This window comes from Manis pentadactyla, chromosome 1 (genome assembly GCF_030020395.1).
Source record: "Manis pentadactyla isolate mManPen7 chromosome 1, mManPen7.hap1, whole genome shotgun sequence".
NCBI classification, from domain to species: Eukaryota; Metazoa; Chordata; class Mammalia; order Pholidota; family Manidae; genus Manis; species Manis pentadactyla.
The window spans coordinates 114,862,432-114,879,262 of NC_080019.1; the positions used below are offsets into that span (position 1 = coordinate 114,862,432).

The window sequence follows — 16,831 nt, forward strand, 5'->3', positions numbered from 1 at the left end:
GTTCTAAGCCTCACCTCTGTTGATCCCCAATTTCTCACCTGATGGCCCCCCTGCGACTGTGCCTGTCTTAGGTTGTTCCTCCCTTGAGGAATCTTACCCGTCTCTGGCTAACCAGTCATCTTCCGGGGCCATACAGGGAAATGTAAAGTTGGTAAGTGAGAGAGAAGCCTTATTGTTTGAAATGGTTAGCTTTTTATTTCTTTGCATATTTATGCCCTGTAGCTTCTATGCCCAGCATTTGTCTTGAGGTATCTTTACCACTTGGAAGAATAATAAGACTCCTCATTTTTATAGATTTTATGCATCTATAAAACCAAATAAATTTATAAATTAAATACAAACAAAACAAGCAAGTGAGGAAATTAAAATTTATGATGTTGATTTAATATAAGGAATGATATTTTGCTGAAACCAAATTGCCCCTCACAACATGAATATTTTATTGACTGCAGGAGTAGACCTATTTAACCATGTACCTCGTGACAACTCAATTCTCCCACTAACCTCTGCATGATAGACCACAGTATAATTTGGCTATAACTTGGTGTGACCACATCATTTATTTTTAAAGCCCCTCTCTGTTTATTTTCTCTTAAGTCTGCAACAATTCACTTACCACTATTTGCCAATCACAAATCCAAACACAGGCAGTGAAACTGCATTCCCAGAATAACTATAAAGGGTTGGTAAATTTATAAAGCTAGTCCACCCCACTAGTAATCCAATACAAATTAAAATAAATGGCCATTTCCTCTATCAAACTGGTAAAGCTTTTTTAAAGATAATATAAATGCTAGTGGGTATGTGTGATATGCATCCTTCAGTACTCCTGGTGAGAATGAAAACTGGCCTGACCTTTCTGGAAAGCAATTTTTGGCAGTAGGTATGCACAGACTTAAGGGCTTTCATATCCTTTGAATCAGTAATTTCACTTATAGGTTTCTTTCTTAAGTAAATGATTTAAAAATGTGGGCAAAGATTTCTGTATAGGATATTCATGGAAATGTTAACAGTGAAACAATAGGAACCCCCTACATATCCAAAAATAATGAAATAAACTGTATTATCAACAGTTATGTAGCCATTACAAATAATATTTGTGAACAATTTTAATAACTGGATAGTGCTCAAGATATAGCATTGAGCAAAAAAAAAGCAGGATACAGAACTATATAGTCTATATAGTTCTATTATGTCAAAAATGTAAATGCTCAAAGAAAAACGTGAAAGTAAGCTAAAATAATGAATACCTTTTTTCTGGAATGTGGGCAATTTCTGCTTTACTTTCTATATTTCCTGAATTTTCCAAGCTTTATATAATAAGCATACAGTATTTTTATTTTTAAATTAATGCAATAGCCCTATAAATGATAGCGTATCTTCTTAGAAAGTCTTAAAACATTCCTTACTGTGAGTTGGAATCACCTCTCTACAACGCCCATCACACAGGTCCCAGATTTACTTTCTAGAGTTACACAGAATGTCTACAACTGTTGTAGAATATTTCAAAAAGGTCACTTAGCAACCTTCCCCACCTGCCACTGCCATAGCCCAGCTCCTGCCACTTCTGTCAATTTCCTTTCAGACCAACACTTTAAACAGTTCTTTGTCAGATAGGGTTTCTGATCTCACCAACCTACTTACCCTGCTCCACACAGGCTCCTGCTTAATAATTTTTCTCCAAAAATTCAGAACCAAAGGCAGTCTCCAGACTTCTAAAAGCACAGCTATAATCATGTCATCCCTCTGCTTAAGAACTTCCAAAGGCTCTTACCAGAAAAACCCCTAGCTTGGCATTCAGTGTCCTCCTGGAGCTGGTCCCAGCCTTTCCAGCCTCATATTCCATTGTACCTCTAACATAGTCTACACCAGTGCTTTCAAATTATGGGTTGCTATGCATTAGTGAGTCATGAAATCAGTTTAGTAGCCAGCATTAAAAAAAAAGAATAGAATAGAATAGAATAGAAAATACCAAGTTGCATTGCATATAATAAAGGCACTGTCTCAGGATGTAAACACACACACACACACACACACACACACACACACACACACATGTATGCACACCCTTACATTTATACTAGGTATACTAGGTATTTTTTGCTGTGAGTGATGATCAGAAATGTTTGAAAGCCACTGCCCCTGGCACAGCCACAACAAGACAGCAGGTAGTCTCCCCAGTCTTGCTTTGTTCTGCCTTTGATCCCACTGTTCCCTCAGCTAGTCATTCTCCCTGCTCTCTGTCTACTGAAATTCTTCAGGGTCCTAATAAGTCACCAACTCCTCCCTGAAGGGTTCCACCATTTTCCCTCACTTGTGATCCTAAAGTAGTGGTCTCATGCCTTCCTTATACCATTCAAAACAGCTTGCTTTGTATAGCAGCTCTGTCTTACACTGAGTTCTTAGACAAAGAGTACCTGGAGGGCAGGGCTATGTTTTATTCACTTTTGGGTTCCTTCAAAGGCCTTCAGAAGTGTAGTGAACCTATTTGATACTCAGTAAATGTCTGCCCAACTGAATATTTTCTACATCTTCTTCCAAGAGCATCTTCTGGTGTTCATCCTCCTGTTTTTCCAGTGGAGGCTCCAGCAGGCATAAGATCTGTGCCCTAGGTCAGTGTGATCTACATGCGTGGCTTTAAAAAACAGTGTGTTCTGAAAGCTGTCATCTTTCTTCAGGAAGAATAAGATAAATAAACATGTTTTTACTCTTTTAAGTGACATCTTTATTTGAGTATGTTTTCCTATATTTTTGGTGTTAAAAATGTATTTTTGTGGAACAATGTTGATAAATTGGAAAATAGTAGTTGGTTTTTAGTGTGTGTGTTTATGGTGCTTACTTGGCAAAGTAAAAAGCTGTCAGTTCTGTTTGTCTTCAAAAAGATTAAGGAAAAATGTATTGTCTGCAAACTCAGAAAGTTTGGGAACCAAATGCCCTTTCTGAGCTGGCTGAAGGTAGGCCAGATGAATTCTTTGACATAGGGCCAGAGGAGGTTTTCTCTTCTCCTCTCACGAACTGCTACTTATTGTCCTGCATCCTTCCTCTGACGTTTACTCTCCTGTTCTCCAAGACACTGAACTTACACTGTCTGTCTTAGTGGATGAGACTGTGTGTCTCTGGCCCTTTAAATGGGGCGGGGTGTAGAGGGGCGGACAGCCCAGGAGAGACCCGGTGGGGAACTGGGGAAAGCGGAAGCGTGGCTACCAGTGGCAGATTTGCGCGTGCGTGAGGCTAGAGCGGGGGCGGGGCTACGTGGGCCGGGGTACCGGGGTAGAGTCAGAGCCGGAGCAGGTAACCTATTTCCAGTGTGGGCCATCCCGGGTGGGAACATCGGGGTGAGGCTGTTCCCCGGGCGGAGAAGAACTCGCGCCAGGTCCCCGAGCCAAGGTCCTTTCCCCTCGCGACAGCGGCGCGGCCTCGGGGTGGCTGACGAAGCAGCCTCTGACGGGCTAACTGGACTGGGCCCACCCACCACCCACCCGACGGCGTTGACATTGGGGTGGAGGGGTGTGTCTTGAGTTTGGCCTGGAACTGGTCAATTTCCATTTGTCGGTTCCAAACGAATAGGAGGCTGAGGGACAGGTGCTCCCACTCCCCCTGAGACAGGAGGGTGATCACCTTCTTTCCCTAGGACGGAACAGGTGTGCAGCTCGCGGGTGACAGGTGTAGGGCCCTCCATCCCTTGAGGACTGGGCTGAATATGTTTCCCAGGTGGAGGCCGCGGTTTAGATAGGGTGTCCATCTCTTAGGATTGGTGGGTACCTTGTGAGGCTGGTTCCAGTTTATCTGCAAGGTGGAAAAAAGGCAAAAGATGGATGTTAATTTGAGGGCCAGCTCTACTCTATATGTCTATTGGGAGATAATTACATGTCAGGTGTGTGTGTGTTTGAAGTATATCCAATACAAATAAGAATGGAGGATCTACATATGTTTGTGTAAGACATGGATTTGCTCATTAAACTTAAGCAAAGAGTGGGTATTAAATTTTCTGGCAAGAGCTAGCCTGTTCCATAGAATGCAGAGTAAGGAAAAATGGGGGAGAAGTTCTGGTTGAGCTGTTGGGCTTCATATGTTAGAGAGACATAGTTATATATGAGAACATTCCAGAGCCCTCAGAAAATCGTGTGTTGTTGGGTTTCATATGTCAAAGAGACATAGTTATATGTGACAACATTCTTTCCAGAGCCCTCAGGAAATAGTATGTTGATTGTCCTTTATATAGTTCTTTTGCACCTGGACCAGCATTAGCAGGTAGATGTTTCCTGTCTTCCAGAATATTGGGGCATCTTGGTAATTTTTAGCTGTATCCCACTCTTTCATAGACCTTTCAACCATTGTCATGCCAAATGTCAGCTCTCTAGGTGAATGAAAAGTAAGGCCTTTGAGCTTAATGAAGTATGTTCAACTTTTTATCTGTTTATGGTTTTCACAGACATAAGGTAATGTCTTGACCCACAGCTTCAGGTGTCACTGTATATTTGTAAGATCAAACTGTTCTTAATTGAATCCTGAATGAATATTTGAATAATCTTTATCCTGTGTAACAGTCCCCGTGTTATAACTTCCAAGCTTAAGCACCCCAAAGTACAGAGAAAACTCCTACCCTCAGTATTTGCAAATCCCAGGAGAGGACAGCAGTTACCTGTGTCCTATCTCAGGCTCCCTGTGAAGCATATAGTTATTGAGCAGAATGGTGCACAGAGTTCCTGACTCTGTGTGAATCTTTTATTTATTTATTTTCTCTTTCCCTTTGCTGAAGACAATAGCTGAATTCCTGTAAATGGAATGGACATACCATATATTTCCACTGCTTTCATCTTGGCCTATAGGCTGACTTAAATGGGAAAGAACACAAAACATCTGAGATTGTAGAATTTGTGACATGTGACATAAGCTAAATGGTCATTTAAAAAAATCGGTGTTAAGAATTTTAAAAAATTTCACCTAGATGCCAAGAATGGAACTTGCAATGTGGGAGGCTTTTTGGGGTAGAATGACTAGAACTGCTATTTGAGACTGTGGAAACCAGTGATGCAGTGTTGCTTGACTGCTTACCTAGGGAGGGAGAAGGGAAGGGATGAGGAATAGATGAATGGATGAATGGATTGGTAGGTTAATTAGCTACTATGTAATTTAGGCACTAAGAACACAATTGTGAACAAGGCAAAGAGAATGATGGTTCAGACACTGATAAAATTATTGCAATGTGATAAGTGTAATGACAGTGGAAGACGAATTTATAGGTGCATATTAATAGGGAACCTAGTCTAGTTGAGCAGGACAAAATAGGCTTTTTGAGCAAGGAAAGATTTAGTTGATATATAAAGAATGAAAATGATCAACAATAGGTGATCAAGGTACAACTCAACTATAACTTGGCTTATTATATAGATTTCTGTATGCTCTGAGTCAGATAATATCCTCTGAATCTTAACAATTACAGGTAACAAAACTGATGTATTTAATTTGTAATGCAGGTGTTATTCCTATCTTCCAATTTGTGTTAATCAGCAAATATTCTTTCCCTTTTTTATTAAGTATTACTGATATACACTCTTATGAGGTTTCACATGAAAAAACAATGTGGTTACTACATTCACCCATGTTATTGTGTCTCCCGCATACCCCATCGCAGTCACTGCCCAACAGTATAGTAAGATGCCACAGAGCCATTATTTGCCTTCTCTGTGCTACACTGTCTTCCCCATGATCCCCCCACACCATGTGTGCCAATCATAATACCCTCAATCCTCTTCTCCCTCCCTCCCCACCTGCACTCCGCCACCCCTCCCCCTTGGCAACCGCTAGTCCGTTCTTGGAGTCTGTGAGTCTGTTGCTGTTTTATTCCTTCAGTTTTGCTTCGTTGTTATACTCCACAAATGAGGGAAATCATTTGCTACTTGTGTTTCTCCACCTGGCTTATTTCACTGAGCATAATATCCTCCAGCTCCATCCATGTTGCAAATGGTAGGATTTGTTTCTTACTTATGGCTGAATAGTATTCCATTGTGTACATGTACCACATCTTCTTTATCCATTCATCTACTGATGGACACTTAGGTTGCTTCCATAGCTTGGCTATTGTAAATAGTGCTGCAATAAACATAGGGTTGCATATGTCTTTTTGAATCTGAGAAATTATATTCTTTGGGTAAATTCCTAGGAGTGGAATTCCTGGGTCAAATGGCATTTCTGTGTTTAGTTTTTTGAGGAACCTCCATATTGCTTTCCACAATGGTTGAACTGGCTTACCTTCCCACCAACAGTGTAGGAGAGTTCCCCTTTCTTCACATCCTTACCAGCATTTGCTGTTCTTAGTCTTTTCGATACTGGCCATCCTAATTGGTGTTAAGTGATACCTCATTGTTGTTTTTATTTGCATTTCCCTGATAATTAGTGATGTGGAGCATCTTTTCATGTGCCTGTTGGCTATCTGAATTTCTTCTTTGGAGAATTGTCTGTTCATATCCTCTGCCCATTTTTTAATTGGGTTATTTGCTTTTTTGGGTGTTGGGGTGTATGAGTTCTTTATATATTTTGGATGTTAACTCCTTGTTGGATATGTCATTTACAAATATATTCTCCCATACTGTAGGATGCCTTTTTGTTCTGTTGGTGGTGTCCTTTGCTGTACAGAAGCTTTATAGTTTGATGTAGTCCCATTTGTTCATTTTTCCTTTGTTTCCCTTGCTCGAGGAGATGCATTCAGAAAAAAGTTGCTCATGTTTATATTCAGGAGATTTTTGCCTATGTTTCCTTCTAAGAGTTTTATAGTTTCATGACTTACATTCAGATCTTTGATCCATTTCAAGTTTACTTTTGTGTATGGGGATAGACAATAATCCAGTTTCATTTTCTTGCATGTAGCTGTCCAGTTTTGCCAACACCAGTTGTTGAAGAGGCCATCATTTCCCCATTTTATGTCCATGGCTTCATTATCGTATATTAATTGACCATATATGCTTGGGTTAGTATCTGGGCTCTCTAGTCTGTTCCATTGGTCTGTGGGTCTGTTCTTGGCCAGTACCAAATTGTCTTGATTACTGTGGCTTTGTAGTAGAGCTTGAAGTCAGAGAGGGTAATCCCCCCAGCTTTATTCTTCCTTCTCAGGATTGCTTCGACTATTCGGTGTCTTCTCTGGTTCCATATGAATTTTAGAACTATTTTCTCTAGTTCGTTTAAGAGTGCTGTTGGTATTTTGATAGGAATTGCACTGAATCTGTAGATTGCTTTAGGCAGGATGTCCATTTTGACAGTATAAATTATTCCTATCCATGAGCATGAGATGTGTGTCCATTTATTGGTATCTTCTTTAATTTCTCTCATGAGTGTCTTGTAGTTTTCAGAGTATAGGTCTTTTACTTCCTTGGTTAGGTTTATTCCTAGGTATTTTATTCTTTTTGATGCAGTTGTGAATGGACTTGTTTTCCTGATTTCTCTTTCTGCTAGTTCATCATTAGTGTATAGGAATGCAACAGATTCCTGTGTATTAATTTTGTATCCTGCAACTTTGCTGAATTCAGAATTTAGATCTAGTAGTTTTGGAGTGGATTCTTTAGGTTTCTTTATGTACAATACCATGTCATCTGCAAACAGTGACAGTTTGTCTTCTTCCTTGTCAATCTGGATGCCTTTTATTTCTTTATCTTGTCTGATTGCCATGGTGAGGACCTCCAGTACTATGTTGAATAAAAGTGTGGAGAGTGAGCATCCTTGTCTTGTTCCCAATCTTAAAGGAAAAGCTTTCAGCTTCTTGCTGTTAAGTATGATGTTGGCTATGGGTTTGTCATATATGGCCTTTATTATGTTGAGGTACTTGCCCTCTATACCAATTTTGTTGAGAGTTTTTATCATGAATGGATATTGAATTTTGTCAAATGCTTTTTCAGCGTCTATGGAGATGATCATTTGGTTTTTGTCGTTTTGTTGATGTGGTGGATGATGTTGATGGATTTTTGAATATTGTACCATCCTTGCATTCCTGGAATAAATCCTAGTTGATCATGATTGATGATCTTTTTGATGTATTTTTGAATTCGGTTTGCTAATATTTTGTTGAGTATTTTTGCATCTCTGTTCATCAGGGATATTGGTCTGTAATTTTCTTTTTTTGTGGTGTCTTTGACTGGTTTTGGTATTAGGGTGATGCTGGCCTCATATAATGAGTTTGGAAGTATTCCCTCCTCTTCTACTTTTTGGAAAGCTTTAAGGAGAATGGATATTAGGTGTTCACTAAATGTTTGATAAAATTCAGTGGGTGAAGCCATCTGGTCCAGGGATTTTGTTCTTAGGTAGTTTTTTGATTACTAGGTCAGTTTCATTGCTAGTAATTGGTCTGTTCAGATTTTCTGTTTCTTTCTGGGTCAGCCTTGGAAGGTTGTATTTTTCTAGAAAGTTGTCCATTTCTCCTAGATTATCCAGGTTGTTAGCATATAATTTTTCATAGTATTCTCTAATAATTCTTTGTATTTCTGTGGTGTCTGTAGTCATTTTTCCTTTCTCATTTCTGATTCTGTTTATGTGTGTAAACTCTCTTTTTTTCTTGGTAAGTCTGGCTAGGGTGTTATCTATTTTGTTTATTTTCTTGAAGAACCAGCTCCTGCTTTCATTGATTCTTTCCATTGTTTTATTCTTCTTGATTTTATTTATTTCTGTTCTAATATTTATTATGTCCCTCATTTGTTCTTCTTTTTCTAGTTTTGTTAATTGTGAGTTTAGACTGTTCACATGGGTTTGTTCTTCTTTCCTGAGGTAAGCCTGTATTGCAATATACTTCCCTCTTAGCATGGCCTTTGCTGCGACCCACATATTTTGTGGTGTTGAATTATTGCTGTCATTTGTCTCCATATATTGCTTGATCTCTGTTTTTATTTGGTCATTGATCCATTGGTTATTTAGGCGCATGTTGTTAAGCCTCCATATGTTTGTGGGCTTTTTCATTTTCTTTGCATAATTTATTTCTAGTTTCATACCTTTGTGGTCTGAGAAGCTGGTTGGTATAATTTCAATCTTTTTCAATTTACTGAGGCTCTTTTTGTGGCCTAGTATATTATCTATTCTTGAAAATGTTCCATGTACACTTGAGAAGAATGTGTATCCTGCTGCTTTTGGGTGGAGAGTTCTGTAGATGTCTGTTAGGTCCATCTGTTCTAATGTGTTGTTCAATGCCTCTGTCTCCTTACTTATTTTCTGTCTGGTTGATTTGTCCTTTGGAGTTAGTGGTGTGTTGAAGTCTTCTAGAATGAATGTATTGCATTCTATTTCCCCTTTTAATTCTGTTAGTATTTGTTTGACATATGTAGGTGCTCCTGTGTTGGGTACATAGATGTTTATAATGATTATATCCTCTTGCTGAATTAACCCCTTTATATATTAGTTATCATATTCTGTATTGTTTATCCCTTGATTGACTTTGGGGATAGTTAATTTAATTTTGCATTTGCTTAGTAATTAGCTGTTCTACTTTCTTTACTATGGTTTTATTACCTCTGGTGACAGCTATTAAACCTTAGGAACACTTCCATCTATAGGAGTCCTTCCAAAATAGGCTGTAGAGATGGTTTGTGGGAGGTAAATTCTCTCAGGTTTTGCTTATCTGGAAATTGTTGAATCCCTCCTTCAAATTTAAATGGTAATCTTGCCGGATAAAGTAATCTTGGTTCCAGGCCCTTCTGCTTCATGGCATTAAATACATCATGCCACTCCCTTCTGGCATGTAAGGTTTCTGCTGAGAAGTCTGATGTTAGCCTGATGGGCTTTCCTTTGTATGTGATCTTATTTCTCTCTCTGGCTGCTTTTAGTAGTTTGTCTTTATCCTTGATCTTTGCCATTTAATTACTATATGTCTTGGTGATGTCCTCCTTGAGTCCCTTGTGTTGGGAGATCTGTGCACCTCCATGGCCTGAGAGACTATCTCCTTCCCCAGATTGGGGAAGTTTTCAGCAATTACCTCCTCAATAACACTTTCTATCCCTTTTTTCTCTCTTCTTCTTCTGGTATCCCTACAGTGTGAATATTGTTCCATTTGGATTGTTCACACATTTCTCTCAATATTCTTTCATTCTTAGATATCCTTTTTTCTCTCTGTGCCTCAGCTTCTTTGTATTCCTCTTCTCTGGTTTCTATTTCATTTATCCACCGTATCCAACCTGCTTTTAATACCCTCCATCATGCTCTTCAATGATTGGATCTCTGACCTGAATTCATTCCTGAGTTCTTGGATATCTTTTGGTGCCTCCATTAGCATGTTAATGATTTTTATTTTGAACTCCCTTTCAGTTAGAGTTACAATGTCCATGTCATTTAAATCTTTCTCAGGAGTTGTATTAATAATTTTACTCTGGTCCGGGTTCCTTTGGCATTTCATATTTGTATATGGTGCCTTCTAGTGTCCAGAAGCTCTACTCTCTGGAGCTGTTCAGCCCCTGAAGCAATGTCAGGGGTCACAGGGGAGTGGTATTGGTGCCTGGAGGTAGGAAAGAGTCCTGCTTCATGGCTGCTATGCCTGTCTCCACTGCCTGAACCAGCGGGCCAAGCACACAGGTTGTCCCAGAGCAGCCGGATATGGATCCCTGCTTTCCACAAGCAGCCGGAATCCCAGTCTCCCCAGGAACTCCACCTGTCCCAGCTTTCCAACCCTGTAATCAAGAGAGTATGATGAAAGCACCATGAAATGTAGGTTTGTGCTCCCAGAGCAGATCTCCAGAGCTAGGTATTCAGCAGTCCCAGGCCTTCCACTCCCTCCCTGCTCAGTTTCTCTTCCTCCTGCCAGTGAGCTGGGGTCGGGTAGGTGCTTGGGTCCTGCCTGGCCACTGCTTTGGTACGTTACCCTGTTCCATGAGGTCTGCTCTTTTTCTCCAGGTGTATGCTGTTGGCACAGTCCTCTTTCCTGTTGCTCTCTCAGGGTTAGTTGAATTAATTATATTTTCATATTATATGGAGTTTTAGGAGAAAGCCTCTGTCTCACCTCTCACGCCGCCATGTTTAATCCTATCTCTACTGAATGTAGCTCAAATTAACCCCTTTATCATTATGTAATGTCCTTCTTTTTCTCTTGTGACTTTCTTTGTTTTAAAGTCTATTTTGTCTTTTTTTTTTTTTTTTTGTAAATAATTATTTTTTATTGAAGGGTAGTTGACACACAGTATTACATTACATTAGTTTCAGGTATACAACATAGTGAATCAACATTTATATTCATGACAATTCTAGGTACCAGCTATCACCATACCAAGCTGTTACAATATCTTGACTATATTCATTACATCCCGGTTACTTATTATTTTACCATTGGAAGTGTATACTTTTTTTTTTTTTTTTGTGAGGGCATCTCTCATATTTATTGATCAAATGGTTGTTAACAACAATAAAATTCTGTATAGGGGAGTCAATGCTCAATGCACAATCATTAATCCACCCCAAGCCTAATTTTCATCAGTCTCCAATCTTCTGAGGCATAACAGACAAGTTCTTACATGGAGAACAAATTCTTACATAGTGAATAAGTTCTTACATGGTGAACAGTACAAGGGCAGCCATCACAGAAACCTTCGGTTTTGCTCATGCATTATGAACTATAAACAGTCAGTTCAAATATGAATACTCATTTGATTTTTATACTTGATTTAAATGTGGATACCACATTTCTCTCTTTATCATTATCATTTTTAATAAAATGCTGAAGTGGTAGGTAGATACAAGATAAAGATAGAAAACATAGTGTAGTGTTGTAAGAGAGCAAATGTAGATGATCAGGTGTGTGCCTGTAGACTATGTGTTAATCCAAGCTAGACAAGGGCAATAAAACATCCACGTATGCAGAAGATTTCTCTCAGAACAGGGGGCGTGAGGTTCTAAGCCTCACCTCTGTTGATCCCCAATTTCTCACCTGATGAGCCCCCTGCGACTGTGCCTGTCTTACGGTGTTCTTCGCTTGAGGAAACTTACCCGTCTGGCTAACCAGTCATCTTCCGGGGCCATACAGGGAAATGTAAAGTTGGTAAGTGAGAGAGAGAAGCCTTGTTTGAAATGGTTAGCTTTTTATTTCTTTGCATATTTATGCCCTGTAGCTTCTATGCCCAGCATTTGTCTTGAGGTATCTTTACCACTTGGAAGAATTATGATACTCGGTAAATTTGATATGAGGCACGAATTCTATTTAAGGGTTGTAATTAGGAAGGAAGAAGAAAAGCTATAGAAGTAGCAGGCGGCAGAAAACATGGGAAGATTGATTATTTCTTTGACATATCTTCTTGTAGAGTAACTTCAGCATGTATAGGTTTTAAGCTACTACTTAAATTGCGCACACACATTAACATAATAGGAGTATAGTTACATAACCTAAGCATGCCTGTAATTACCAGCCATCTCCAGTGAAACCAAGAAAACCAGTTAGGCACCTTAGGCATTTGTGAAAACTTATCTATGATATGGTGGATATTGTCCAACTGAACTTGAACAGTCTGAGAGAAATGAGACAAATTAAAACAACCCATTCCTGGGAAATGTTCACATTGCTTATGTTCTTTTAACAGTAAATAGTCTGTAGTTGTAAGATTTTGGAGCGCTACAATTTGCACTTCTCCTAATTCTTGATTGAGTTCCACCAGTATAGATCCAGTCAAATTTGTTGTTTTACTGTATGCACAGGCCAGCTTAGATATCTCCTTCCTCATTCCCATGGCAAGTCCAGGAACTGGTGGGATGAGTGCATCTACAGCTGTAGCAGTGCGTGGATCTTTGTTGGGGTTTTTTGATGATCATCTTCTGGCATGAGTCTTCCAGAGAGTGCTGATGTTGGAAGTTCTTTTTCATATCGTATCTTAGTTCATTTTCGGGGTAGCCCAATTAGGCTTTGATCCTCTGTATAAACACAAACAGACCCTTTGCCTACACTTTTATATGCCCTTTATACTCTTGTGTAGAACTCATTGGAGGTTACCACACAGGAACTGCCCTTTTTTTTTTTTTTTGGTATCACTAATCTACACTTACATGATGAATATTATGTTTACCAGGCTCTCCCCTATACCAGGTCCCCCCTATAAAACCCTTTACAGTCACTGTCCATCAGCATAGCAAAATGTTGTAGAATCCCTACTTGCCTTCTCTGTGTTGTACAGCCCTCCCTTTTCTCCTACCCCCCCATGCATGCTAATCTTAATACCCCACTACTCTCCCCCCCCCTTATCCCTCCCTACCCACCCATCCTCCCCAGTCCCTTTCCCTTTGGTACCTGTTAGTCCATTCTTGAGTTCTGTGATTCTGCTGCTGTTTTGTTCCTTCAGTTTTTCCTTTGTTCTTATATTCCACAGATGAGTAAAATCATTTGGTATTTCTCTTTCTCCGCTTGGCTTGTCTCACTGAGCATAATACCCTCCAGCTCCATCCATGTTGCTGCAAATGGTAGGATTTGCCCTTTTTTTTTTTTTTTTTTTTTTTAATTATTATTTTTTATTGAAGGGTAGTTGACACACAGTATTACATTACATGAGTTTCAAGTGTACAACACAGTGGTAGAACATTTATATACATAATTCTAGGTTCCAGCTATCACCCTACCAGGCTGTTACAATATCTTGACTATATTCCTTATGCTATACATTACATCCCGGTTACTAATTTATTTTACCATTGGAAGTCTGTCCTTTTTTTTTTTTTTTGTGAGGGCATCTCTCATATTTATTGATCAAATGGTTGTTAACGACAATAAAATTCTGTATAGGGGAGTCAATGCTCAATGCACAATCATTATTCCACCCCAAGCCTAATTTTTGTCAGTCTCCAATCTTCTGAGGCATAACAAACAAGTTTTTACATGTAGAACAAATTCTTACATAATGAATAAGTTACATAGTGAACAGTACAAGGGCAGTCATCACAGAAACTTTCGGTTTTGCTCATGCATTATGAACTATAAACAGTCAGTTCAAATATGAATACTGATTTGGTTTTTATACTTGATTTATATGTGGATACCACATTTCTCTCTTTATTATTATTATTTTTAATAAAATGCTGAAGTGGTAGGTAGATACAAGATAAAGGTAGAAAACATAGTTTTGTGTTGTAAGAGAGCACATGTAGATGATCAGGTGTGTGCCTGTAGACTATGTGTTAATCCAAGCTAGACCAGGGCAATAAAACATCCACGTATGCCGAAGATTTCTCTCAGAACGGGGGGGTGAGGTTCTAAGCCTCACCTCTGTTGATCCCCAATTTCTCACCTGATGGCCCCCCTGCGACTGTGCCTGTCTTAGGTTGTTCCTCCCTTGAGGAATCTTACCCGTCTCTGGCTAACCAGTCATCTTCCGGGGCCATACAGGGAAATGTGAAGTTGGTAAGTGAGAGAGAAGCCTTATTGTTTGAAAAAGTTAGCTTTTTACTTCTTTGCATATTTATGCCCTGTGGCTTCTATGCCCAGCATTTGTCTTGAGGTATCTTTACCACTTGGAAGAATTATGATACTCGGTAAATTTGATATGAGGCACGAATTCTATTTAAGGGTTGTAATTAGGAAGGAAGAAGAAAAGCTATAGAAGTAGCAGGCGGAAGAAAACATGGGAAGATTGATTATTTCTTTGATATATCTTCTTGTAGAGTAACTTCAGCATGTATAGGTTTTAAGCTACTACTTAAATTGCACACACACATTAACATAATAGGAGTATAGTTACATAACCAAAGCATATCTGTAATTACCAGCCATCTGCAGTGAAACCAAGAAAACCAGTTAGGCACCTTAGGCATTTGTGAAAACTTATCTATGATATGGTGGATATTGTCCAAATGAACTTGAACAGTCTGAGAGAAATCAGACAAATTAAAACAACCCATTCCTGGGGACTGTTCACATGCCATATGTTCTTTTAACAATAAATAGTTTGTAGTTGTAAGACTTTGGAGCGCTACAATTTGCACTTCTCCAAATTCTTGGTTGAGTTCCAACAGTATAGATCCAGTCCAATTTTGTTGTTTTACTGTATGCACAGGCCAGCTTAGATATCTCCTTCCTCATTCCCATGGCAGGTCCAGGAACTGGTGGGATGAGTGCATCTACAGCTGTAGCAGTGCGTGGATCTTTGTTGGGGTTTTTTGATGATCATCTTCTGGCATGAGTCTTCCAGAGGGTGCAGATGTTGGAAGTTCTTTTTCATATCATATCTTAGTTCATTTTCGGGGTAGCCCAATTAGGCTTTGATCCTCTGTATAAACACAAACAGACCCTTTGCCTACACTTTTATATGCCCTTTATACCCTTGTGTAGAACTCGTTGGAAGTTACCACACAGGAACTGCCCTTTTTTTTTTTTTTTTTTTTGCTATCACTAATCTACACTTACATGACGAATATTATGTTTACTAGGCTCTCCCCTATACCAGGTCTCCCCTATAAACCCCTTTACAGTCACTGTCCATCAGCATAGCAAAATGTTGTAGAATCACTACTTGCCTTCTCTGTGTTGTACAGCCCTCCCTTTTCTCCTACCCCCCCATGCATGTTAATCTTAATACCCCCCTACTTCTCCCCCCCTTATCCCTCCCTACCCACCCATCCTCCCCAGTCCCTTTCCCTTTGGTACCTGTTAGTCCATTCTTGAGTTCTGTGATTCTGCTGCTGTTTTGTTCCTTCAGTTTTTCCTTTGTTCTTATATTCCACAGATAAGTGAAATCATTTGGTATTTCTCTTTCTCCGCTTGGCTTGTTTCACTGAGCATAATACCCTCCAGCTCCATCCATGTTGCTGCAAATGATTGGATTTGCCCTTTTCTTATAGCTGAGTAGTATTCCATTGTGTATATGTACCACATCTTCTTTATCCATTCATCTATTGATGGACATTTAGGTTGCTTCCAATTCTTGGCTATTGTAAATAGTGCTGCAATAAACATAGGGGTGCATCTGTCTTTCTCAAACTTGATTGCTGCATTCTTAGGGTAAATTCCTAGGAGTGCAATTCCTGGGTCAAATGGTAAGTCTGTTTTGAGCATTTTGATGTACCTCCATACTGCTTTCCACAATGGTTGAACTAACTTACATTCCCACCAGCAGTGTAGGAGGGTTCCCCTTTCTCCACAGCCTCGCCAACATTTGTTGTTGTTTGTCTTTTGGATGGCAGCCATCCTTACTGGTGTGAGGTGATACCTCATTGTAGTTTTAATTTGCATTTCTCTGATAATTAGCGATGTGGAGCATCTTTTCATGTGTCTGTTGGCCATCTGTATTTCTTTTTTGGAGAACTGTCTGTTCAGTTCCTCTGCCCATTTTTAATTGGGTTATTTATTTTTTGTTTGTTGAGGCGTGTGAGCTCTTTATATATTCGGGACGTCAAGCCTTTATCGGATGTGTCATTTTCAAATATATTCTCCCATACTGTAGGGTTCCTTTTTGTTCTATTGATGGTGTCTTTTGCTGTACAGAAGCTTTACAGCTTAATATAGTCCCACTTATTCATTTTTGCTGTTGTTTTCCTTGCCCGGGGAGATATGTTCAAGAAGAGGTCACTCATGTTTATGTCGAAGAGGTTTTTGCCTATGTTTTCTTCCAGGAGTTTAATGGTTTCATGACTTACATTCAGGTCTTTGATCCATTTTGAGTTTACTTTTGTATATGGGGTTAGACAATGGTCCAGTTTCATTCTCCTACATGTAGCTGTCCAGTTTTGCCAGCACCATCTGTTGAAGAGACTGTCATTTTGCCATTGTATGTCCATGGCTCCTTTATCAAATATTAATTGACCATATATGTCTGGGTTAATGTCTGGATTGTCTAGTCTGTTCCATTGGTCTGTGGCTCTGCTCTTGTGCCAGTACCAAATTGTCTTGATTACTATG

The 16,831-nt window shown here is 39.4% G+C and overlaps 1 protein-coding gene across 4 annotated transcripts in view; it reads left to right on the plus strand.

Moving 5' to 3' along the window:
* Positions 1–3,199: 3,199 nt before the first annotated feature.
* The window catches only part of VPS8 (VPS8 subunit of CORVET complex), a 331,520-nt gene continuing 317,888 nt past the window's right edge, over positions 3,200–16,831 (plus strand). For 3 of the 4 annotated variants that reach the window (XM_036875334.2, XM_057500761.1, XM_057500762.1), the window contains exon 1: positions 3,232–3,291. The gene's annotated coding sequence lies outside the window, so the exon portion shown is untranslated. The other variant, XM_057500758.1, reaches the window with a different exon arrangement.